Below are 26,337 nucleotides of genomic sequence, written 5' to 3' on the forward strand. Positions count from 1 at the left end.
CAAAATCTGCGGTGACGAGAACCGCGAGAATCAAGACGCGATTGCCGATGTTATTTCCAATCTTACTCGGGAAATAATGGGTTTTCACATTTTTTTCGCATATAATTTTCTATTCGTCGTTTTCTATTCGTCTATATATCGTGCTCTTGAAAATCGCGCGCCTCGAAACTCTTTCTCGCTAATTTCGGGCGCGCGATTTGTTAATTACGTAATACACTATTTTATTTTGGTAGCTTCTCATACGTGTTTATTTAACTAATAATGAAAACAGGAATGGCTTTTAAAAAGGCGAGTTGTAAAAATAACTCTAGACAATCTCTTTAGAATGTCGAGAGTTGTACGACTGAAAAAAAAGGGAGCGAATTTGTATTAAATAATCCGTGGATGCGGCGTGAAACTTTAGCCGTAATTCGGCTTCGCAAAATCCTCGCGTCGCACCTCGTTTCGCGCTCAATGCGTGAATCATAACTTAGATAGCTGCAACTTAGTTAGTCAGTTATAACGCATAAATTACCCGTCCCCTGGCACGCAAGGTTTACGCAGTTTATAAATACTTGGATTCAACCGCGATTTATTACACGTCGCTTGATACGGATGTCCGATTATCAACGCTGTGCTTTAGTGAATTCCTGTGGATGGATTCTCTCTAAGAATCACCTTTGCCAAAAATTAATTTGAATAGATTCAATCATTTCACCAGATATGCGTGGGAGATAAAAGTTGAATTTACAATCAAATTTTTTTGAACGAATTTTTAATTTTTAATTATTTCTAATTTTAATTTTTAATTATTATAAATGAATATTGAATTTTTATTAAATTTTAATCACCGAAATATATGAATGGATGTAATAATGAAAAATTAATGCCTCAACATATTAATTTAATCGCACATTTTTAGCTCAAAAAACTGACAAAGTATCTTTTTATTTAAAAAACGATGAAGATATATATTTACAACAGTAAATATTTCGAATCACCGTCGAGTTTGGTACAAACGCATTTGTATTTATGATGAAAACAAGAGATTCCACATGTACGGGATCTACGCGCACGCGTTTCTACTCGTGTGTGCCCACCCACATTTATACAAACATACATATGCTTGACACACGTACTTGCACGTGTATTTCGATTCAGAAAAATACATCTTCCCGCTTAGCTTTCCGTTAAAGACGATCTTGTTTTTTCATCCCTACGTGACCAACATTTCTGTAGCTCCGAAAGAGTCAATCGATTTTCTATCGTCTTCTCTCGACGATCAATTAATCCTTGATCGCATTCTCAACAATCGATAAGATATCGATCACGTGATTCGTGTATGATCTAGATCAGTGCTTTTCTCTCTCTTTTTTTAAAAAGACATTAATTTTTGTACACATTTTTGTACAATTACAACATATTTGCACACCCACATTGCCTTCTGTTTGCAAGCCAACAAAGGTCTAATACAAAATATAATATAATAAATGAAGCGATCGGAGAGCACTGATTTAGATATTCGCAACCGATCGGTACTCGTGCAATTGAAGCCCGTATAGGAACGAGAATAAAGTGTTTAAGGAACTTGCCAATTGATGATTAGCTCTGCGTACGGAACGGCTTAACCACGACGTCGACGACAACAACGGCGGGGCACTGTTCGATCGACTACAGATTCTCGACAACGTGACAATCGGACGGTCGGCCACGACTTGTCGTTTGGCGGATGGGTCGATTGGATTAGGTCGGTCGGTCGGTCGGTCGGTCGGTCGGTCGGTTGATAAGAGAGAAGAGAGACAGAGAGAAAGAGAAAGAGAGAGAAAGAAGAGAACAGGTAATAGGTTCTTGGACCTGGATGATGGTACGTGGTGCAGCAGGGCCGGGGGCTGACGCGACACTGCTCGCGAGCGCGTATTACGCGCGCGCACCGCGCGCATCCGCCGGCGCGCATATCCGGCCCTCGTCATGTGCGCCCAACACCGGAATATAGCCAATCCCGGAAGAGAGCGGGATAAGGAACGAGCGGGATAAAGCGCCCGAAGGGTACCCCCTGCGAGGTGGGTCGAGTGACCGTGGAATTTCAAATTGGATCGACGTGTAATGAATTTACTCCTTATTACCGCGAAAGAGTGTCAAGCACCTCGGAAAGTGATTTCCAACCTCGCGTGGTCCGTTCTTTCTAAGCGGAGGACTCAGACTGTATACAGAATTTTTATTCGCAGGAGAAAGTATATTATAGGAGTTGCAGAAAATCCCTCCTCCTCTGCAACATGCAATTTTCTTGTCGGACATCTGATGCAGTTTGAATCCCACATAAGGCACTTTTCCAGTTGCTTGAAAATTTTATGTTTCGTGATATTCTTTTTTGCTTTGAATATATAATCGAAATTAGAAAATATAATTACATATTAATCACTGATTTATGAGATGCAAAATAAACTACACACTGTATGACATATAAAAAAAAGATATATATATATATATATATATATATATATCTTATAAATTTCTGTTTGATACATACATATATGTATAAATAACATATGTAATAAATTAAAAAAGATTCGTTTATATTTTTCTCTCGGTATTTATTGAACGAATGTTATATTGAACGTATACATCGAGCTATCGCAAAGGAGTGACTTTGGAAAGACTTCAACTTAATTCCAAGTAATTGCAAAAAAGTATCATTCATAGTCGAGCGACTTTTTCCTACTGATAGCGAGCAAACGGTCGTTAAGCGAAGTGGAAAGGAGAAAGAACGCATCGCGTCCGCAAACTTCCATCAAGGACGCTCGATTAGAATCAACAAGAAAGCTTGCAACAGGTCAGAAGACTCGCCTTGCATACATGATGGTTCTTTCGACGTGAGGCATTCCTTACGTGAGGTGTTGAACGTTTGAATAATGACGACATCACTTACTGCTACGACGATTCTAGATGATGATCTCGAGTCGATGAATCTATACCTGGATTTATCGACAAGTATCATAGACGAATCAAGGAAGATTTTGAACTCAGAAAATGCAAATTAAATAAATATAATATTATTTTAAAATGGCAAAAATAATTTAAGAAGCTTTTTATTATGTAACTTAAATTATGTAATTTTTCATTACGTAAATCGATAAAATATAATTGAGAATTTAGGTACAAAAATTGAAATTCTGACATTTATCAATCGTGTTGTACGAGGCTTGTCATATTTTTTTATGGAAGTATCACGCTGTGCAAAGATTTATTGTATATATATATGTGTATTTATATTATAATTTCTTTGAAATGTAATTTAAATTGTAGAAATCGAATTAGGGGTCCTGCCAACTAGTCGCGTCGATAGACTCTACTGAATATGAAGGAATAACGGAAATCGGTATATATGGTCTCACATGCATTGGTATGCGTGTCACAGCGGTCTCGTTGTTCTCGTGTGACGTCCCGCGACGGAAAAATATCACGGATAAAGTGGAAACATATTTGAAAAGCAGTCGTGGTGCCGGAGCGAAAATAACAGAGAACGATGATACTGTCTCGTGTATCCGAGAGTATGCACGGCAATGCACTTGCGAGCTGCATTCTTCGAGGCGACTCGACGGTGAAAAGTTGCTGACAATTAAAGGAGAAGGAAAGAAAGAGAGAGATTTAAAAAAATAAAAATATTCGATGAAAATATGTGGAATCAGGTTCGTGTTATTAATATGAATTTTAAATATAAATTGTAAATATAAATTTTAGATGAACTTGCTTGGAATTATAATTTGTAATCTGTCTCGTTAAAAATATCAAGTTTACAGATAGTAATTTTTTTCCATTTAACTCCGTGGAAAAAGATTACCATAAATATAATATTCCTATCTGGCAAGTGAGATTTTTAAAATCGCAGTAATATGAATTAGCATTAAATAGCAATGTAAATTGAAGCTTCTGTCTCGCATCGGTGAAGGAGACGTTACTTTGCTTATTGATGAGTCGTTCCAAAGTAAATTAAAATACAGCAAAAGAAAGAGGCGATTGTTTGGGATAGCTTCTTCTTTTCGAGCCGCATAAAGTTGGACCGCGGAACTGAATGATTAATTCGAGAATTAAATTGTCAAAGGGAGCGTGATCGTTATTTACTCTTTTCTTTCCAGTCGTCTCTCTTAATAATCGGTTGTTATAATCCGATTTCGTCGTCGATATCCTCCGATATGATATCTTCTCATTATATCTGAAATTGTCTTTCGCGTTGTTTCTTTGTCTTTAAGAAAATTAGCATTTATCCGTCGGCGGAGACGATTGTGATCAACGTTACGTGTATAATTCATAAGAAAGTGCCCGCTCGTTTATTACATCTCATTAAATCTCCATGTTTGATCAGATTATTTCCATCGTTGCGCGCTCGTTATTTCGGCATGTAAATGCGACGATAGCGGAAAAATATGAAATGTTGGTCTTAGATACAAACTTGCCGATATTTAAAGGCAAATATTTATCGTATATTAAATATATTAAATATATAAGTATACAAAAAAAATTATTATGCATTATTAATTAAATAATGTTTGTAAATATAATAATGATCCACTAACATGTAAATTTTCTAAATTTCTCTGATGTAGAATCATTATATAATTCGATAAAAAACCAAGAAGATAGTCAATATTAAAAGAATACATTATCTATCAGCAGCATACGTTATCAGTTTTCAATTCTCTTGTAAAATGAAATCAAACGATGTATTTCATAAAAAGAACAGAAATAATTGAGAGAAAATCGACTTTTATTCTAAAGATAATTTTCAGAGAAACACATATTAAGTGTATATAAAAAGGGAAAGCATATAAAATTATAATATAAACAAAATATTAAAATATTCTACGATTATTTTCCCAATTTAAAACAAAATTCGAAAAATTTCAAGAACCTACAAAAATTTTCGAGCGAATTCTTCTCGGGCAGTTTTTCCATGTATTTCATAAATTATATATCATTATATATTATTTTTTTCCTTTGTTCTCAATTCTCATATTTAAGTTGATTACGCTCGCGGACATCCTCGTTAAACTATTTTTCTCCTATTTTTTTTTATTTTCTTGCTTTTCACCTTTGTTAACCGCACTTCAAAGTATTGCTCCGGGGACTATATTCTTACAAAAGTGAAAGCCTGTTCCTTCCGTTTGACTACCCTTGTCTTTTACATCCTTTGACTCTATAACATGGTCCGGAAGCTGACTACCGTTGAACGGCGTACTCGGAGCTTAATTTGAACAAAAAGTTGCTTCGGAAGATTCCACCGCTCATAGCTCTTGATTACATATTTTTAATTATATAAATATATATTCCCTTATATAATTTTAATATTTTATATCTCCTTGGATATATGATTTTAATTTATATCAATTATTTTTGTAAAGTAAACTATCTGCGCATCGCGTCGTTTTCTTTTACGCCACGTATTTAATCCAGACGTGTACTGTTTAACATATGCTGAGCATTAATAAAGATCCAAAGAAGACAGAATCATTAATTTAATTCATGTTACTTTATGAATATTAATAAAGCACGTGCTGATGATTATGTTCGAGGGGCTCTTTCGCCATCTGAGTTTCGCATCATTGGATATTATCATCTTTATTACACGTGTATCATTGTCATTAACTTGCGTCTATGACGAAAATGTCATATTTTGCAGATTTTATCGCTGCATTTTCAGCAATTGGATGCAGTTTACGCGATTTTCGTGTTCGTGGGCGCTGCCGATAACGAGAAGTACGCAGTCTAACGCACTCGGAAGGGGTGAAAGTGCGTCAGAATGCAAACGCCGAGCGACACACACTTGTGTACACATAAGCTGTGCAACTCATGCTGCGCGACGAAGCTCGACATTAAAGAGCCCCTCGCAATATCGAGGACGAGGCGGGGGCCGGAGAGCGACTTGGCAGGACCTACGAGGATACGGAGAGCGTAATGTAAACTAATTAGCAACGAGTCTACGTCAATTAAGCCCGTTAGAGTGCCTCTCGCGGTGACATTCCGCCAGCGAGGAGGATGCCGCATCGGCGTCCCGTGACAATGATGCACCTACCGGGTATCTCGTGGAGGTCGAAAATCATCGATCCGATCAGGCCTGTCTCGCAAACTACGTCGCAACATAGCTAGGTATCGAATTAAATGTCTTTCTCTTCAAATATAATGTTTTCTATACCATTATTGCATGTACAAAAAAGGTAAATTGCGAGATTTTTTGAATAAGCTTTTGAATTCTACGCGACCAGCTATACATAATATCTCATTGTTTTTCAATTTTTTTTAATTACATTATACATTATATGAAAAATAATGTATAAATAATAAATGTATAAATAATAAATGTAAAAATATTTGTATAAATGTAAAAATATTTTAGAAATTTAAAAAATCCTAATTCTTATTTAGTGTCGATTTTAAAAATCAAGTTTGTCTGAATAAAAATAAAATGCGTTTTAATTTCTTAGGGAGAATTTATGTATTTCTACAATGTAAGATTGATTTCGTGGCAAATATTATCGAATTTACAAATTGCTCTTAAATACTTGGCTAAGTAATTATTGATTTTATATTATTTTTGATATTTTATTTTTTAGTGTTTTTTTTAAATTATTTTATTTCTTTAGAAAAATGATTTTTTTGAAGGAAAATATTTGTATAAATGTAAAAATATTTTAGGAATTTAAAAAATCCTATTTTCCTTCAAAAAAATCATTTTTCTAAAGAAATAAAATAATTAAAAAAAAACACTAAAAAATAAAATATCAAAAATAATATAAAATCAATAATTACTTAGCCAAGTATTTAAGAGCAATTTGTAAATTCGATATAATATTTGCCACGAAATCAATCTTACATTGTAGAAATACATAAATTCTCCCTGTAAATTTATTTTTAAGAACTTTTTTCATTAAACATTTTGTTGCATACAAGGTGGAATACTTTTATGTATTTCGCATTTTTTTTTGCCTTTGTAAGGGTATTTTTAGAAGGATGCATAATATCTCATCCTTTTTCAATCTTTCTGATGCGATCTAATCATTTATATAAATAACATGATAAGAAAACTAGCGTCTACGAGCCACAGCGGATGGTAATGCATAAAAATTCTTTTTAATTGTACACGAAATTTAAACGAAAACACGGCATATGCATATATTTTACTTGGTGCATTTAACCAAGATATAGATCGGGTTCGATTCCCGATTCAGCGACTTCGCCCCGATATTTTTCTCGTCTACGTCTCTTCAGGGGGGTAAAGAGGGTTTTATAGAATTTCTCAAAAATGAGAATCTATATCTTGGTTAAATGCACCAAGTAAAATATATGCATATGCCGTGTTTTCGTTTAAATTTCGTGTACAATTAAAAAGAATTTTTAGGCATTACCATCCGCTGTGGCTCGTAGACGCTAGTTTTCTTATCATGTTATTTAATATATAACGAGCCTAATTCCTTTCGATTTATTTATATAAATATTTCGCATTTTGTGAAAGGAGCTATAAATGATGGGTTCGCGTGAGTTTAAATTCGACGGATGTAACACGCTATTAGGAAAATACTGGAAACGGGAAATTACGCTTGTCCTATGACGTCCATTGCATCTGCCTGATCGAACGTGGCAATTATCTATGATAAACGAAGCCGAATTGCGCACGAATTTATGACATCGGAATAGATTCGATAGATTATTGTCTTACATCATAAGCAATGGTGAGGGTATTTTCAATGTTCCGGGTCGAATCGCGCGATAAAAACACCGTCGACGATATTTCCGGTCGACTCTTAATCAACGATAATGAAAATTCTACGGATTCACTATCTATTGTGCGTAAAGTTTGATTCGTTCGCGAACGCATCGTTTGCAACATCCCACGCGCATTTCCATCGAAATCCGACATACCACATTTCGGAACTTCAGCAACTTCGATCGTCTGAGTCGAGATGTGATTGCGGGATTAATCAACGTTGCATAGACACACACACAGGTGCACACATATGCTCTAGCCTAGTGTATGCACACAAATACGCGCGATTCTCGCTATTCGATATCCGCCATAGTCGATACCTATATATATGTATACTAATAAAATAATGGCCGACTCGTTATATATAGCGACGGCCACTATTTTATTTATAATTTGAGATATGATTCCCGGAACACGCCGTCATTTATATATTATCCAACCGAAGCGGATGACGTCTTTCCTCTTCCCCGATCACTCTCGCGCCGCGATACACCAACAAAGTGGATTTATACGATGAAAAACTTGCCGATATCTGCCTCTCTCCTGCGACAAACATTTTTCTTGAGTGCAGCTCCGTACGCTCTATATATATTCGATTTCGTGGGCCGCTGCTATCTAACTAAAAGCGGGACGAGCTGTTCCATCAAAAGGGGATCGATAAATCAGTCCCGAGAATCGAACAGCTTTCGAGGAAAGGGTGGAAAATCTACTTGCGAAGGAGATTCGCCACAAAGTTCTAAGAGAGAAACCTCTGTCCCCTGTAAACGATCGAAAGAAGTATTATATTCATGAATTTTAAGCGAGGTGAAAGATATTCACGAGATAAAAACGCCACTCTTAATTGCGTCTAAGATTTTTAATTGTTACAAATGTTTGTTTTTAATCCAATCAATAATTTTTCACGTAAATTTTTGCTATTATTATTATTAAAAAAATAGTATATTTAAAATTTACATATTCTTATATGTTTAATATTTTATATTTACTTTGCTGGATTTTTCTCTTTTTCTCAAAAGACTACGGTAAATATACGTGGAAGATATTTACGTAAAACAATTTACTTTCTAAATATAAAAAGAAATTTAATTATTATATTAAAAAAAGTTGTTTACACGTGTATAAATAATATTTAAAACTGCCTTTCTTCTCTTGAAAACATTGGTTTTATAATTGTGAGTGAATTTTGTATCCGCTAATAATTTTATAATTAAATCTGCTATCGATTAATGTTGAATCAAATTGTCGTATACATCCTGTGTAAAAATTCCAATAAATAAATTTTTATATTTGTAATGTTAAATATAAAGTCTGGATTATTGGACACAATTTTTATGTTATATAAAAATGTTATATGTAAACGATGATGCAAAATAATAAGTTTTTCGATAAAATACTCGTAGTAAATTGAAAGCTTGGTGAAAATATCCGTGAATATCGACGATATTAATCGATATTTCTCCCGTTTTGCACATCTTTTAAGAACCTTCCGTCTGGCGGCTTTAAGCTCGCGGTTAATAAGGACTTCATCAAGTTACCGTGAGCCACGAGAAGAGGAGAAATTTGGTAAGCGGGATTGCGCAGATTTTGTAGATTATATCGCGAAATTGGCTAATCCGCGCTACTCCGAGTAATCGCGAGTAAATTCCGCGAAAATTTGACGTTATAAAATGGATTTCGCGAGAATAAATATAGCTAACAGATTATGCAACCGCGAAAATTATTATATGCCGGTTCTCTCTTCCGACAGTCTGATGAATGCCAAGTTCTCGCAGATCGCAACATGGATACGAATTACTTCGCAAAAAGCAGTAAATCGTCATTCTTAAAATTTGTAAAAGATTGCGCGACAGAAAAAAAATACAGGTCCTGATTCTGCTCAAAATAAATAATCTATTCATAGTCGGTAATAAATATTCCCCTGGTGTTAAAATAGCCCTCTTTCCGCCTTCAAAATAGCAATATCGGATTATTGTCATTATTCTTATCTATTCTTGAAGAACAACAGCAACATGATGAGGACTGAGAATTGACAAAGTGAATCGTATACATGATAAAATTATTCTGCTCAATTCTGAACAAAAATACACCTAGGATGTCTCACATAAAAATAGGAATAATGCTAAATTATAATGTTAAATTAAATAATGTGAAACTATAAGAATTCATATTAAGAACTAATTATAAGAATTCATTATATTAAAAATATAATTAATTCTTATAATAATAATAAGAATTAATATATTCATAATAATGCTAAATTATTATACTAAATAAATTATAAGAATTAAACATTATATTCTTAATGTAGAACAAATAACGTAATTTAAAAATGAATAAAAGAAGGGAAACAGATGTCTGCAATGTATTACAATACCAACGTAAACATTTAATTAAACTTTCACCACAATATAACGTACGTTTTAATATCCAATCTCATTATTCATCAGCATAATTACAATATTAACAACTGGAGTAAGATCGTTGCTGGACCGTATAAACTCTGTTTTTTTTACTACACTTGGCTTTGTTTTGTAATTGTTTCTCGTGGCATCCACAGAGAGAAACGGCAAAATAATTTTCACGTCGGCGTACCGCGCCTAACGTTGGAAGAGGGCGAAGAACGAGCGGGTCCGCGCCGTCTAGTCCTGACGGATAACATTGCGGGGATGACGAGATGAGGGACGGTAGAGGAAGAGCTCGCGGAGGGTTAGCGAAGAGGCGCTTGGAGGCAGAAGGAAGAGGCCGAAAGAGGCGGAAAGAAGGCCGAGGAGACGGCGACGGCGGCATCGACGACGATGACGACCGCGCAAAAGGGGATGAAGAAAAGAAGGCGAGAGCGAGAGAGGCTGAGCGAAGCGCGGAGGAGTGTTACAATAGCTTGCAGATTGGAGAGGCAGACGTACAGTCCCTGACCTAGCCGCGTACAGTCCCTCCAGAAGATTACGACACGAATGTCACGCGAAATAAGCACGCTGTCGCGCTCTCTCTCGCCTGATCAAACCACTATATTACTACTTGTACAAATACGCGAATATATCCGCCCAGACGGAGATCTGTCCTCCGGCGGTTCTCAACCTGATTGATCGAAGCTGCTAGCTGATCCCTTCGCTGAATCATCCGTCGCGTCTTCTTCTCAGAAGATTCACGGGGGATCGGATTGATAGCTTCAGCCATGATATGGATTTACGCGGAGCGTATACTGGATCAAATTCGTTGGACTACGTCAATTATACAAACATGTATGCTACTTCGCAAGCTTACAAGGTAACTGTTGACTTAATTTCAGGATTAACAGAACGTTGTTTAACTTCGGTCTACTTTTTACAACTTCAATAAAAAGAGAAGCTTTATTTTTATTCTATTATATTTTATCGTAAAGAGATAAATTTCTGTGCACTTTTCGAAATTCAAAATCAAGAGACTCATGACTTCATCGACGACGTTGCGGAAGCGATTCGGAGTATAACGGCATTAGAAGGGGACGACAAACTCATTGCGAAAGGATTGTTCGCTTGATTGTAATCGACAAATCCAGATCGGACTTGACCGCGGCACTTATCGTGCCCGCGAAATCAATCTCGGCGATTTCGTATGACAGCCCAAGCGAGCAACGCAATTACCGGGACTATTATCGGCTCGATTCCGGCTCCTTCCGGCAAGAGAGGGGACAGAGGGGAGGGAAGAGAGAAACTTCGCAGCGTGAGACTGCCTAGCGTGATCCAGACCCGATGCTCCTCCAGCTTTTAATTTCTCGCTCCGGCTTCCGGTTTCGCGTGGTTTGGAAAAGTTTCGAGACGGAAGCTGCACCGCCACAGCTTCGCTCGGGGAGATGCTTTGAGCAGCAAGAAGAAGTCCGTCTCGAGGTCGGTTTGGATGCCGTAGCTCTGGGGCGTAATATTGATCATGGCATAGGCGAGAGGGAGGGCGAAAAGGGGCGAGCGAGACGAGGGGGGCAAGTGGGGTGTCTGCGCGCCCTCTCTTCCTCCTCCGCCTCGCTTTCCACGAAGGCGCAGGGAGAGAGAGGGGACGAGAAAGGGGCGCGAGGGGGCAGAGGAACCAGCCGAAGCGTTACAACGGGCCCACTACTGCTGCATACACACGACGGATATACCGGGTGCTCGTTAAAAGAAGATCCGTCTTTCCGGAAGTTGCGCTTGTCTACCTTTTAGGCTACATTTTTCTTTTATCCGCGTGACAGAAAGTATTCGAGAGATATATCCGTATTTTTTTAGAAAATGAAGTTGACGAAGATTTTGCTGCGACTACGAGTATACGCTTTTAACATCAACAAGATTTTCATATTTTCTATGCATTTGGTGTATCTAAAGTCATGATCTGTTGAGAGAAAAAAATTGGTAAAAAAAATAAAGTTTTTGTTGGCAGCGGTTTTAAAAAAGATTCACATGTCGCGGCGAATCTTTCATGTAAAGAGGAATAAAAATTATAGTAGCCTAATTTTTATTTTCTTGAAGGAAAATTGTAGTAATTAAAAATTTAATGATGACAATATTAGTATGATTTCTTTAGTAAATTTTGAAGGAGTTTCAAATTTTTCTTAACGTAATATCGAAGGAAATCATTATTTTTTGTTGCTAATTTCTAATTTTTTCCATTATATATATTTTTCTTGAATTAAAATACTATAAAAATATTTTAAAATTGAAATGAACTAAAAAATAGTTTTGTTAACATTTTAATTTCATAAAATTTAATACGTGAAAGATCTATTTTATAACCCGAAAATTATTGTTGCCAATAATTATTTAAATTGATCAGAGAGTCTATGCTATTAAAATGACGTGCGGAGGTTTGAAACATTCCGTATGTATGCGTTTATACGTAAAGATACCTCAATTAATATGACTCGTCTGACGAACAATAATACCCAATCACTGGTCGCCCTGTATATTATCGTTTGTACGAGAAAATCACGTGGCAATGTACATTTTCCATAAAGCGCTCGTTATCCACGTTGGCCGCACACTGTCAATCATCGAATTCTCGGCGAAAACCCGACCAGGTTTTATTCCACCTTTCGCAACGAGTTTTTCCAGATGAGAACCGCTGGGGCTGTTTCAGTCAGGATCGAAATGACAGTCTGGGCGAGAGGCGCGAGAGCTTTGAAAGCTCTCCGCTCTTTGTCACTCCCTTTCTCTCTTTCTCTCTCTCTCCCTCAGTGGGGAGTTTCTGTGCAGTACGATATGGGATATCGCGCTCATGTATGCACACGTGTATCGAGCGAGCAAACTCGCCCGAGTGTACACGTAATCGTTCGAGCGTGTGGGTGTGTGTAAAAAATTCTTTTACGAGAGAGAAAGAGAGGACTCGCAACACACAGCCATGCACAGGTGGAGGCCATAGAAAAGCCCGTCTGGCTTAAAGGGTCAAGTCTCTCGGACCACACGTGAAAGGATCCGCGAATCGTCATTATTGAGAATAAATCTTTTTCAAATACTTTAGCATCTAACATGTAAGAGAGAAGAGATGAGAAAATTTTAAAAACAATTTTAAATAATTTCTCTGCGATTTCGATGCCCGAACAATCTCTCCATTATTTATAATCTAGACCATGAGTGGAAAACCATAGCCATGTATATAGACTAGATGATACTGCTTTTTTTTCATATAATGTTTTAATATTTCTTTTACAAAGCTTGTGTTTATTTGATTATATTCAATTTTTAAATATATGACATTTAGAAATATATGTCATTCTTTCGCATTTAATTAAATACATTTAATTTCGAATTTTGTCTGCCTAATATAAATTGATGATGTGACGTTCAATGTTCCGAATTGTGCGCAGAACAATAAGCGATTACATTTAGTCTGGGATGTGAATATAGTGGCTTCATAAGCAACAACTCCATATTGATATATAATGGCTGTATTGTGTTTCTGCCGATCCGTTCGATCTCTCTGCTTTATGGAAGTAATATTCTTTATATCTTTTTTGAATAATAAAACAGGTGGAGAAAAACAAAGAGAGGGAGAGAGAAGGAGAGAGTTCACGGAAGGTGACGTAGAGAAACAAAGTGATATGCTTAAACGAGGGCTGCAGCGACTAAAGAGGGTGGATGGGCCGTACAAAGGGTTGTGCAGCTGCCATAGTCGAGATCTCTCCAATTATGGTCCCTTCCCTCACGTGTGTGAGCGTTGGTGGAGTTTCATTAATTTTAATGAAATATTTTTAACTCTCGTCGGGACAGTAGCGGATCTTTGATTTAGATCCGTGAGATCCAAAACTTACGTGCTCAAAAAAATCTGGGCCTTGTATTCTTTTTTTACTTTATACAGGGTGTCCGCGCAATCTCTTCCCAAAAAAAGCTCTTGTAGCTTACCTCGAGAGCTTTTCAAAACACTATAATAAAGTATTTTTTCATCGAGTACTTTTCGAGTTATAAGGCTTAAAATAATTTCTTCATTTTTACACAAGCTATAAAATATCTAGTAAAATATTCATTTTTCGATTATCTTACCTTAATATCCTTATCTTTATCTTACCTTATTATCTTACCTTAATTTTACGAAATAATGAGAGGAATCAATTGGCGTAAAGAAAACACATAATTGTCTCGAAAAAAATATGTTAATTGCAAATTAAATATTTGTTTTCTCGAAAAGTTCTCAATAAAAAAATACTTTATTATACAAGAGCTTTTTTTGGAAAGAGATTGCCCTGACGCGCTGTATATATTTACAAAATCGACAATTGTAAAAATGTAACAAGAAACAAGAAAAACGTTATTATCGTGAGACAAATGTAGCGTTGTCTGAGAAAGAAATAAAGAGTTTCAAGATAAGAGCACAGAGGAACGAACGCGAGGAACCAAAATAATATGCAAATCCGCCATTACACGCAGTCATCAGAGAGAATCCGCGATGAGTGGAATCGGGGGCAAGGGTGGAGCGCGGTGCGGCGAGCGTAATCGCGTTGTTTACGGATGTTGGAATTGCGTCTTCTTGGCGAAGTCGCTGAGAGATTTCGCGTTGCTTGCGCGCGCGAGAAAAGAGGCGAGAAACTGACGTCGCGGACCTGCTCGGAGACGAAACAAGTTTTATCGCCACGGCTTGCTGCACAAACGCGCGTACGGGTGGAGAGCGGGAGGAGAAAGAGGGGGTGGAAGAAGGGTTAGAGAATTTCTCTAAAGCTTTTAATTGCGCCACGTCCTCGAATTTAAATGTTTGCCGGAAACACGAAGCTCGGAGAGTCTCGCTTCGCTTTCGTCTCGTTCGGGTAAGGAACGACGGGACGACGATAGGAAACTTATCGGTATGCCGAACACGCCGTTCCTAAACCATCTATTATCATATTTATGATGTCTTCCAGTTTCTGAGGAAGAGAGAGAGAGAGAGAGAGGGAGGGAGGAAAGAAACAAGGAGAGAAGGAAGTGGCTTATGCGTTCGTTTACCGTATCGACTCCCCAAGGTGTATATTCCTTCGCGGGACCTCCGCCATGATCGAATGGGATTAAGCCATTATCGGGGTTGTATTTTTCTCCGTTGCAGGAGAACGCTCCACTCGAAATTAGCTTTAACGGTCGAGCAAGCTTCCTTGCTTATACGTGTTTAAAGAGGCGTTTTATAAAGCTGTGTAATGATTATGATTATGATATTAATAGATATTTATTATAGTTTAAAAAAATAATGTCTTATTTTTCTTACGATTCCGACTTTTAAATTCCTCTATTATATCGTAATTTTCGATAAATTGCAGACAAGTTATTTAATGTATTTTTAATACATTTTGTGATTAAATATGAAATTTATTATGAGAAAATAATAAATTAAATTATTAAATATCTATCAAATATTTTTCAATGTGTTTATTCAAACTTGAAAATTTTCTAGATGACCAAACATGAATGTCCGATGTTAAATCGTTTTAAATTGGAAAATAAAAAATTACAAATATTACAAAATTATGCGATATTCATGTCTATTATATTAATTACAATAAAATATAAGCTACAATAAAATAGCTCTTTCCTGCAATTTTAATAGCAAATTTTTTGCAACACGAGAACAATTTAAAGAAGCTGAGAGTTTTATATTTCGCATAAAAGGAAAACAACGGGAAATGATTGCTTTTTCTTTTTCTTGGAATTTGTGTGTTATATCAACTTGATCTAAGCACCTCTTCTTTTTATAGTTTTACTCTGGTTATCTTATCGTTCGAACTGCACGGATAAAACTCTGATATAACGGATACGTACAGTATCTTGTATCTCATGAAATTATAGAATTAGAAGGAAACTTCCAAAGAAGCTTCTCTCGTAACTTCACATATCTTGGTCAGTGATATCGGCAGCTGGTCACCGAACTTCCGCCATGGGAAAACGAAAGTTCGACGGGGGGGAGCTTTCAAACTGTGACGCTACGTGCGAATATATCGCCGTGTTATGGTTTGGTGCTTTTGAACGCAAAGTTAAACACGGAGTGGCAGCCAAAGCGAGCGTACAAAGTACACTTTGCTTCCTGTTAGCGGGATTAATAACTTCACCGCAGCTTCGACTCCTTCCATCGTCTATAGTTTAGTTAGATTGCGAGCAGAAAATTATCCCCCCCACTGACGGAAAGTTCGATATACCGTTACAATCATTCTTTAACAATTGTTGATTGTCGAGGGAATTAAAAAAGAAAAAAATGTGCCGCTACAAATCGTCGAAAGAATTATTTACGGTCAGACATCTCACATGATATAACTCACTTTTGTTTCCGAATCCCTAACTATCTTTTATTTTTAATGGAGCATTTTATCGAAGGCTTTATTTCGGAAAGTTTGGGCTTAGTTTCCGAAACACATAAAGTCACCGAATGACACAAACTAGGTGACTTACCGTCATGTCGAAAATACATCGTGACCTATCTCGACTACAGCGCGTTTTGGAGAGCCGGGGGTTAAGCGGTGTCACACGGGGCGGTATCGGCATGAATGTTTCATGAGACCGTTCGCTCCCACACACACGCGCTCGGGATCGCACACGCACGTGCGTGGGCCGTGTTTGCCGGGACGGGCAATCCGGCGAACGCGCGCCTAAATCATTGTCACCTCACTGATTGGCCGGTGTCCGTGGTTCTCGTAAAAAAAAAAGTCCCGCTGACTCGTCGCATCTCGGCTTTTTCGTGCCTGGATGAACGTTCATTTGTATTTTACTGCGGAAATAGCGGAATCACGGAACGAGCGATGCGCGCGCGAGAAAAAATTTAATTCGTCTCTGCGAGAATTTGAAGAAATTATCTCGTTCCGTAGAGAATACGCGGATTAAAACTACTAGTGTTGTACGTTTATTCATCTTTCTCCAGTGCCTTGAAGAGAGAGTCATCTTAAAGGATGATACCGACCGCCCTTTAATACGTTTACATGATTATCCTATTTCTTCAGGATTACTTTTATTTCTTTTTACTACTCTCCTACATATTTTCTAAAATATAAATAATTTTTGAAAAGCGAAAAAAAAAATGTTTTGGAAATTACAAGTCAAGCAAAGTCCGGCAAAAATAAACGATTAATTCGTATCGCTCGACGTGTGCTCCCGATCGACGACATTTTGGCAGTTTTAGGTCGGCTTCGCTGTTTATTGAAAATATGCCGGGATGTCACGTCATCGACAAGCGATTGAAGACAAGAAAATTGATTTCACGCGCTTTTGGTCGGGAAGAAAGGAAGTCGAAATTCACGCGAGTCCCGACACAAAGCCAACCTTGGGAATAGATTGCGCGAATCGCGTTCACCGTTGCAAGCCTTTTCAGAATACCACCTTTGGAAGTACTTTTGGGAGAAGGATATGGGACTGCTGTTTCTGACAACTTGGGCGCGCGAAGCTTGGCGAACAATGAAAGGATGTTGAAATTTGCGCAGGCAGGTATAATATATATACATACATCTCGTCATACGACAGTACAACGAGATTTGTTTTGTGATATTGTGGAGAGTTTTCTTCTAAATTAGTCTCATTTTTATCGCGTGATTTATGTTTCGAATGCAACCAAGTAATCCTCAAGATCCAACACTGAATCCATTGTACATTATCTAATGCTCAATAAAATATGCAGAAAAATCGAGAGTGCTCTAAATATGTACATGATTAATATAAGATATTCCAAAAAATATTGTTCTTTTAAAGTAGCAGTCATAATTTTTTAACAGCCAATTTTTTAACGAAGATATTAAGGCATCAATCATTTTTATCGGAAAATAATAATTTTTCACAAGCTAAATTTTATGGAATTTGAAAGTGGCAAGACTTTATTCTTCATTTGATGGAATTTATTTTAACAAAATTTCATTCTACTTTAGTAAATTTCTTATTTTTTAAATTAAGTTACAAGGATATATAATAGAATAAATTGAAAATTTGCACAAACTGATAATTTTTCTATTAATCTCGACACACACATATTAAAATTTATATATACATATGTAAATTTTAATGTATCATCTTATCAATATATTACCTTAACGAGAAGACTTTGGAAAAAGATCTGTTTGGCATAATTGTTGCATAGAAATAAAATAATGTTTCAACGCGAATCAAGAATGTTGATCTTCAAAAAAAATTAAACTTAATATCGTCGATGTAAAAAGACATTCGTTTTAAATTCGACGAGGAAAGGATAAAAAAGTTGGATGCGACCGTTTATTTCGCATCGCCCGGAACGATCCGAAATTGCAGATCCGGTCGATTGATCTCGGATGAATATTTAAGCCTGTGGCACGCTAACGTATCCTTTTTGCTGCCTTATTTCCTCTTGATCGTTATCCTCCTGCGCACACATACATGCACACACGCACACATTAAATCTGTATCAGCATCACCAAAAAGAGAAATTTCCAGTAACGTCGATAACATTGACAACTTTTTCATAGCGTCTCTAAAATCTGCATGAATTGATCAGAGGCCGGAAGAAATCGCAGAAATACCACGCGATAGTAATATAGGATATATTTTACAGTAAATTAAAATACGATGAGCTTAATTATGTAGGCGCGATGCGTAATTTAAATCGCATTCGTTTCACCTTGCTCTACATGGTTATTTAACGTTGAAAATATCCAGCTCAAACCATTTTCTATAGCGTTCTCCGCGCTCGTACGTTTGCGAACTTTTTTCTAGAATTTTTACGCCTGTTATATATCGCACTGGTATATCGTCGCACACATAAACGGCGAGCCGCTTCGTACGTCGTGCAAATTAAATTTTATCGGCCAAGTTTCACCGCAGGAAATATTAAGCGCGAGTCTATGCGCAAATTACATCCGATAAACGCGTTTAACATTTTTTGCAACAAGCCTCTCGTACCTCATCTATTTCGCTAAAAAAATGATGAAAAAAATAGGACGGATTCACCCGCAATTTTTTTTCGAAAAGAGGAGAGATGGAATTCATGATATATGTATGTAACAAACATATTTTCGATAAGCTTGTAAGAGTACAAAATTGCAAATATTCGCGAATATATACAAATCCTTATGAAAACGGATATTATTGCGCTGGAAAATAATTAACAAATAACGTTAATTGCATAAGCTTCCTCTCTATCTCTTTCTTTCTATCCTATGCATCATAAACATGATTTTCATGAAATTCTAGCCATTTAGTTTCAAGTCCTGGAAATACCACCTTTGTAGAACAATCCGTGATATTATATGGAATTATTTGCGTGTATATTTCTCTCAGAACGATAAATGTAAATGTCAAAGCGTAATTAGATGCGTTTTCTGGAAATGTATTTCATGTTAAAACTTACGATAAATCTATCAATGTTCCGGTATTATTGTATTAGGTTTTCGTTTTATCCGATCATCTATTTTCCCATCAAAACGTCACAAAAAGAAAATAATCAATGTGTATATAATAATTTTGTGGCTAAAAGATTAAAGCGGAAAATTCTTGATGAATATAAATGAAATATTTATTCCTTAACTTTCAAAAATTACAAAATTGATTTTGTTTTTGTTGCAAAAGATTAATCTACTTTTACAATATGTTTTGTCACGCTTTTTACAGTCCATATAGAAAAAATATAGATAATCTGAGCGCTTCGAGAGAATTCAGATTTTTTTTAACACATTCATTTAACAAAATTGGTTGATCAAAGTCATGAATCGTTTCTTTTTCAGTCTAAAAAATCTTTTCTAAAATTTTATTTTAAAATTACACTATGCACAATATCGTATGAATCATAGTTTATGGAATTCGTTAGCCGATTTCCGCAAATAGTAGTTTCCAGTCGCCGCATTGTTAAATCCACGTGAGCTTTCGAACGGCATAAATCACATTCCCGAGGTATATCATGGTACCCGGCCAAACACAAAGGACGTACACACGACGAATCGTCGAGATGTGTGTTGAGGGAAATTCGAAATATACTCGGCGCGAACTCGAGGAAACGAGTTGCAGACTGTCACGTCGCGCCGCCCGACTGATAAAATTATGACAGAACATCAATTATAATCGAGTGACCAAAATATCAGATAGATCACTGATTTTTCAGATATTTTACCGATAGCCATAACTAATGAAAAGTTTAAAATGATGCAGTGTACAATCTTTAAAAATTTATTATATAATCTTTATTCTTCAATGTATAAATTGATAAACAAATCTCTTTTGTATGACTTTGAATGATATGTAGTCATACACGTATGTGAACAGATTCCACATATATATTTATGAATATTAATCTTAAAAAGAGCTGTAAAGCAATATTTCTCTCTCCCTTTTCTCTTTTTCTCTCTCTTTGTCTCTACCTCCCGATCCAATGGCATATTATTAATATATATATATAAAAAGAATAAAAGTCCCAACGATCGAAGTTTCAATTAAAACGAAACGATATAACAACGTATCTCGATTGAAGTATTTTCAGAAATAAAATAAACACGTCATGCACCTCGATCGTTCGGATCGGCATTACGTCACGAAGTCAAGGAAACGGCGATAGACCGCCGGCTACGCTGAAAAGAGAAAGGAAGCGGGACCGAGAAACGACAAGGGAGGAGAAAGAGAGAAAGAGAGAAAGTGAGTGAAAAGGGTGGAGAGGAGGAGAGTGGGCGCGAGAGAGAGATGTGACGCGTGGCATCACGTGGTGTATTGATCGTTGCGCAGCATCCACGAGAGCCATTCCGGCTGCCAACCTTCCTACCTACCCCAAGCATTACTACCCCTTTCCCTCGCGTCCCGTCTGCAGTCGCTTCGCCTCCCCCTCCCTCCCCCGCCCGCCCCTTCGCCCTCACCCTCTCCATTCACTCGCCCCTCCGCTCCTCCACCCTTCCGCGCCCGCGCCTCCATTCTCCACCGACCTCCACTTCTGCAACAAACCCCTTGCGTTTCCCTCCCCTCGCCCCCCTCCCCCCGCGCTCCTCGACCCCTCTTGACGAAACCCCGTCAGACATCCATCGTCGTGTATCCAGCGAGTTAATTATTAAATGCATCGTCGTGCCTACCCCCTCACCCCGCGGCGCACACCCTCTTTTCACCCTCATCGGCTCGCATGAAGTCCTCTCTTTCTCTTTCTCCCTGTCTCCCTTTCCCCGTCCCTTCGCCCCCCCCCCGCCGCCACACCCCAGCGACAAGACACGGTTCATCTAGAATTTTCGGCTGGCGCTTCCGTGATTCGCGGGTTTAACATCAAAGCGAGTGTAAAATTGCTTTCATCACCTTTCAACTGTGGCATTGAATTCCGTCCAATATACGTGTCTGTATTAGATTTTTTTATAATTGTTTATATAGTTTCTATATATGTAAAGAACTGTGTCGCAGATACGTCTATTGGCAAAACTTGAGGGACTGCAAAAATATGAAAACATTCTCTTTTATATATGTTTCCATTTTTCAGATTGAAAATTTAGCGAGGGTTTACGTGTTCGCTCGTCAAAATTGACAAGATTCAAGATGACATTGCACAAAAATCTACAGTGTAATATTTTTTTCCGGCGATTTATTCTATTTTCCCAAAAGGCGTGGTATAAGTACAGTAACTTCAAAAGTTTTGCTGATGGAAAAAGATGAAAAATGATCCGACACTTATCGTTGGGCAGGTAGACAGTGAACTATTTAACATGTCAACTTACTTTAGAAAGTCCACGTACACTTCGTGTTTTATTCGCGATACAACTTCGATTGTCACAGCGTCTAGTAAGTATAAAAAGTACGAATGATAGTCTTTTATGTATATGGAAGAGCTTTCTGGCAAATGGATTCTTTTATTCCAAATGTATCATCTACGTAAACGTTAGATATAATCAGGGATAAAATATAATTATTTATTTTTTTTATATATATTGCGGATCAAGTGTAAATGATGCAAGCATATTCTTTCTCCGTCCAAAAATGAAAATAGCATAAACGGCAATAAATTTAATCGCCGATAATAATCGCGTTACATGTCACCATAAACACTTTTTCGTAACCGCGATATATAATATCACGCTTGTTTAAATGACGAGTATTGACTTGACCCGATTTCAGCGGAAATCGGGGAATGTATTTACGCGAAAATGTACGTCGCTATCCACGCGTGAAACGGTCCAAACACGGGAAGCGTGATCGCATATAAATTTTCGCACGGCGATGGAGAGACAGAGAAATGGATGGATAAAGAGAGAGAGAGAGAGAGAGAGAAAGAGAGAGAGAGAGAGAGAAACGCAGAGTCGCAAATTAATTTTAATCACAGCGTGCGACACACAAAACCAAATTCCCGCCGGCGATTAGTCATCGAGAAACGATCATTAAATTTAACGCAATAGCACGCTAATTTCTTATATTAATTTTTGTATTTTACATAAACTCTTACGTAAAATTGATGGCAAAATTACATATTAGCTGTCTGCAACAGTCATAATGTACGTATTAATTGCGCGAGAAAATAAAAAGTATATTTAATTTTATATCTAAAAATAACAATCGCACACATATCCCAAAATTATCTTTTTAAAAACGAATTTAAAATCGATTTTAGGAGTCTATTTCAGTCAAGTGACATCAAAAAGTGTCAAATGAAATCACCATTTATTACAAGTTTTCTTATTTTCCTCCATTATATCTTTGTAATAACTTGGCTTTAAATTAAAATTTCACTTTCAAATTACAGTAAACTCCATATAAAATAAATTGAAAAGTATATGAGTTTAGTTTGCGAAAAGCCTTTAAATTGCTGATAAAATTCATAAATTATTGATGCCTCGATATTTCCGCACTCAAAGATTCGATTATTGACCGCGTCGATATTTCGAGCTCAAAGAAAAATCAAATCTAAACATTAAACGGAGAAAACTTGTTTAAACGTAAAATTTAAAAAACATAAATTATGGAATGCCTTTAAATCGTTAATTGGCTCTCGCAATTATCAAACAGACGATATGCCACAATTGATGCGATATGTAAATTAGCGAAATTTGTAAACGCTTCACATAATAGTGCTCCATGATTGTGGAGCCATATGTAACGTTTAAAAGTTTCGCTATTTTACATATCGCAATGTCAGTTGTGGCGTATCGTCTGCTTGATAATTACGAGAGCTAGTTGCATTTTAGGTCAAATAGACGCCAATAGGGAACGCACGTCAACTACAGGTCATCGGTGTACATGCGCGCTCTTACCGAGAGCTACTAATCAAAGTGCCATAACATTGTATCGTACCGCGATGCCAAGAACATTACGCCTCTCTCTGATGTGGCCGAAATGACCAAAATGTTCATCACGGAGATACGATAACACAGTGTCGTCCTGGGCGTGTTAAACGCATATTAAATACGCCGTAACGACTCGCTGCAAATCCATTTGTTTGATGTTTAGATATCGGGCGGATCTTATCAAAGGTGCGTCTCGCATCAAAGCTCTTTACTCTACTAAAGCTATTCAAACCTTTCACCAATTATGCGACAGCCATCATCAATCATACGGCGGATATCGTCGCTTTTGCCAGAGCAATTTGTTGAAACCGGACGCGGTCTCTATTTGTAGAGAAAATATCATGATATCATGATAGCGTTCAATGAAAGGAAATGAATGAAAAGGAGAGAGCATATTAAATTGATCAACGTGACGCATTAGTAATATTAAATTAATATTTAAAATTAATAAAATTAAGAGGAGAAGAGAAAAAAGCAACTTCCTTTCTACTTAGAAAAATGAAGATTCCTTTTTTAATATTTTTTTTAATTTCATATTCTTCTAAAATTATTTTCTTTAACATTATATTCTTTTAATATTACATATTTTTTAATATTCTTTTTCATATTTTATAAAAAGAATTCTTGATTATCGATAGCATATGAAAGCATGATGTAAATCTCTATCACGATTCAAATTTTCAAAATAATCAAATATATGGAATGATGATGTCTTTCCCATAACAATATTAATCCACTAATTTTTATAACAGACCCTGCATATTTTCGTATTCACCAAATATTTTTAGAATAGTAATTATTTTGTTCTTTGGATCAATAATTTCGAAAGCTATCGCAAATTCGTTTTAGCAGTCTTTCATAAAAGAATAATCCACATAAGCCAAAAACTCGATAGACTGACAGGTAAACTTCTGATTGATTGCAGATACGTGTATACGATAAAAACGAGAAATAAAACGATCAGAGAGCGCGACTGGCGAGAGATGGACGCGGCGCAGACTTTCGGTAAAAACAAAGAACGAAGCCGGTTACTCACCCCCTCAGGCCGAAAGCCCTCTTTGCCAGCTCCAGCTTGAAGACACTCGGTCAAGAAGCAACGGAAGCTCGAGTCTCACGTCCTTATGACGACGCCTGCAACGAGAGAAGAGCGATACCGTCTTTAGATCCAGTCGTAGTAGTTGTAGTTTTCTTCCCACTTTCGCGACACTACCGTTGTTAACCGTACTTTCTTATGTGACGGGAAAGGGTTAGGAGAAAAAGGAGATGGAAAGAAAAAGAAACGATCGGAATTCTCTTGCAAATTTACTCAACGGATCGTGATAAGACTGCAAACGCATCCATCGGAAGCAGCATCGGCCGATGGCGACAACAACCTTGTACGTGTCTTTTGAGAAAGAGAGAGAGAGAGAGAGAGAGAGAGGGAGAGAGAAGGAGGAAGGGATTATCGTGGCGGAATAAACTAACTTTAGAGTTAAAGACCCGAACGAAGTGGAAGAGAAGGCAACGAATGGGCGAACGCACGATGTATTTTGCGCGTGTCGAAACAGCCTCGCGTGGATGAGGGACGAGGAAGGGAACAATGATCTTGGACATGTTGCCAGAAGGAGCTCTGGCCGACCAATCGCCATTCGTAAATTTACCTCCCCTGGTGAATAGAGATCGGGCTGTCCCTCGGCCAACTGGGACCACCCGGCAAAGGTGACGCTAATAGATCATTTAGAGCATCGAACGTCGATTAAAGCGCTTAATGTCGGAGTTGCGTGGCCTAACCGTGTTCTTTAACGACGCACTGCTCATGTATCGATGATCGGACGTTATTCTTTTTCCAGTCATTGTCTGAAGATACTTTTATCCGACTTGCTCCGAAAACTATCTCTCCTCCTCTCTTTAATCGATCAAAAAATTTATAAACGAAATGGTTCATTAGATCTGGGTCATCTTGAATCAAGTCAGAAATAACTTACTCGCATGAAAAATTCTTGTTCTCTTTTACGAATATCACGCATTTTATCGATTTATCAATTTAACGATTCATCTTCTTTTTGCATCGAATTTCATTGTTAAAAAATTTCGATAAAACGATAGACCGCACACTGTATTCCTCGACTCGTAAAAAGTAGGAATTGCTCCCACGAGGTATCGCGGTAATAAAGAGCTAGAGACTCGATGTAGAAAGTGGCGATGGCGGACAATGAGACATTGAGAAGAACTAGATTAAAAAAAAGATAATTACGTAATCTTAAACCTAAAAGATTCCCTATAGAAATCTCGCGACACTCGACTCTTCTTTATGCAAAGGAGGAAATTTGAAAAATAAAAGAAATATCGGCCAGCCAACGGTTTCTATTTTCTGATCCGATCTATTCTATTTAAAATCAAACATGAATTTTTATATACTTGTATTTATTACTAGAATGCATCTAGCTAAACAGATACGATTTTCATCGACAAGTTTGGCAGATGCGATCATTTTAGATCTTTCACTTTGATTTTCGATTTTCCCGAGCGTAAATTCACATTCCAAGAATACCCTTTGTATATCGCGCTATTTCGCACTTGGTTCATGGCCCTGGAAGTTAGCCTATTTGCGTTACCTTCGATAACGCGAGAACAATGTCGGATTTTCGTCGATGCTTACTATAGGGGATGTCGCAGGCGGATAATAATACAATGCAGTCACAAACACTAGCGCAGTCTTCGCTTGTAGCTGCTTACTCGAGTAACAAATTAGATACTGCCAATAAACATCCACGTCGTCGCATAGACGATGAAAATACGATGAATATATCGTTCCTTGAAAATTATTATTTTCCAATTGAAACATTTCAATGTGTGCGACCTAATTAGATTAGATTCAATTTTATCCTAGATTAGATTCAATTTTATCCTTTTATTTAAATAGCAAGTATCATATTACATTTAAGAAATGAAGTCATATTACATTTGAGAAATGAAATCTTTTAAT

The 26,337-nt window shown here is 37.0% G+C and overlaps 1 protein-coding gene across 1 annotated transcript in view; it reads right to left on the reverse strand.

Annotated features, from left to right (window-relative positions):
- The window catches only part of LOC105254015 (poly(rC)-binding protein 3), a 95,371-nt gene extending 70,840 nt beyond the window's left edge, over nt 1–24,531 (reverse strand). Inside the window, exon 1 of the mRNA XM_025412338.1 lies at nt 24,409–24,531. The gene's annotated coding sequence lies outside the window, so the exon portion shown is untranslated. The remainder of the gene's footprint in view (nt 1–24,408) is intronic.
- Between the last annotated feature and the right edge of the window lie 1,806 nt (nt 24,532–26,337).

The sequence above is a fragment of the Camponotus floridanus genome, unplaced genomic scaffold, assembly GCF_003227725.1.
Source record: "Camponotus floridanus strain SB8 unplaced genomic scaffold, Cflo_v7.5 scaffold5, whole genome shotgun sequence".
Taxonomy (NCBI): domain Eukaryota; kingdom Metazoa; phylum Arthropoda; class Insecta; order Hymenoptera; family Formicidae; genus Camponotus; species Camponotus floridanus.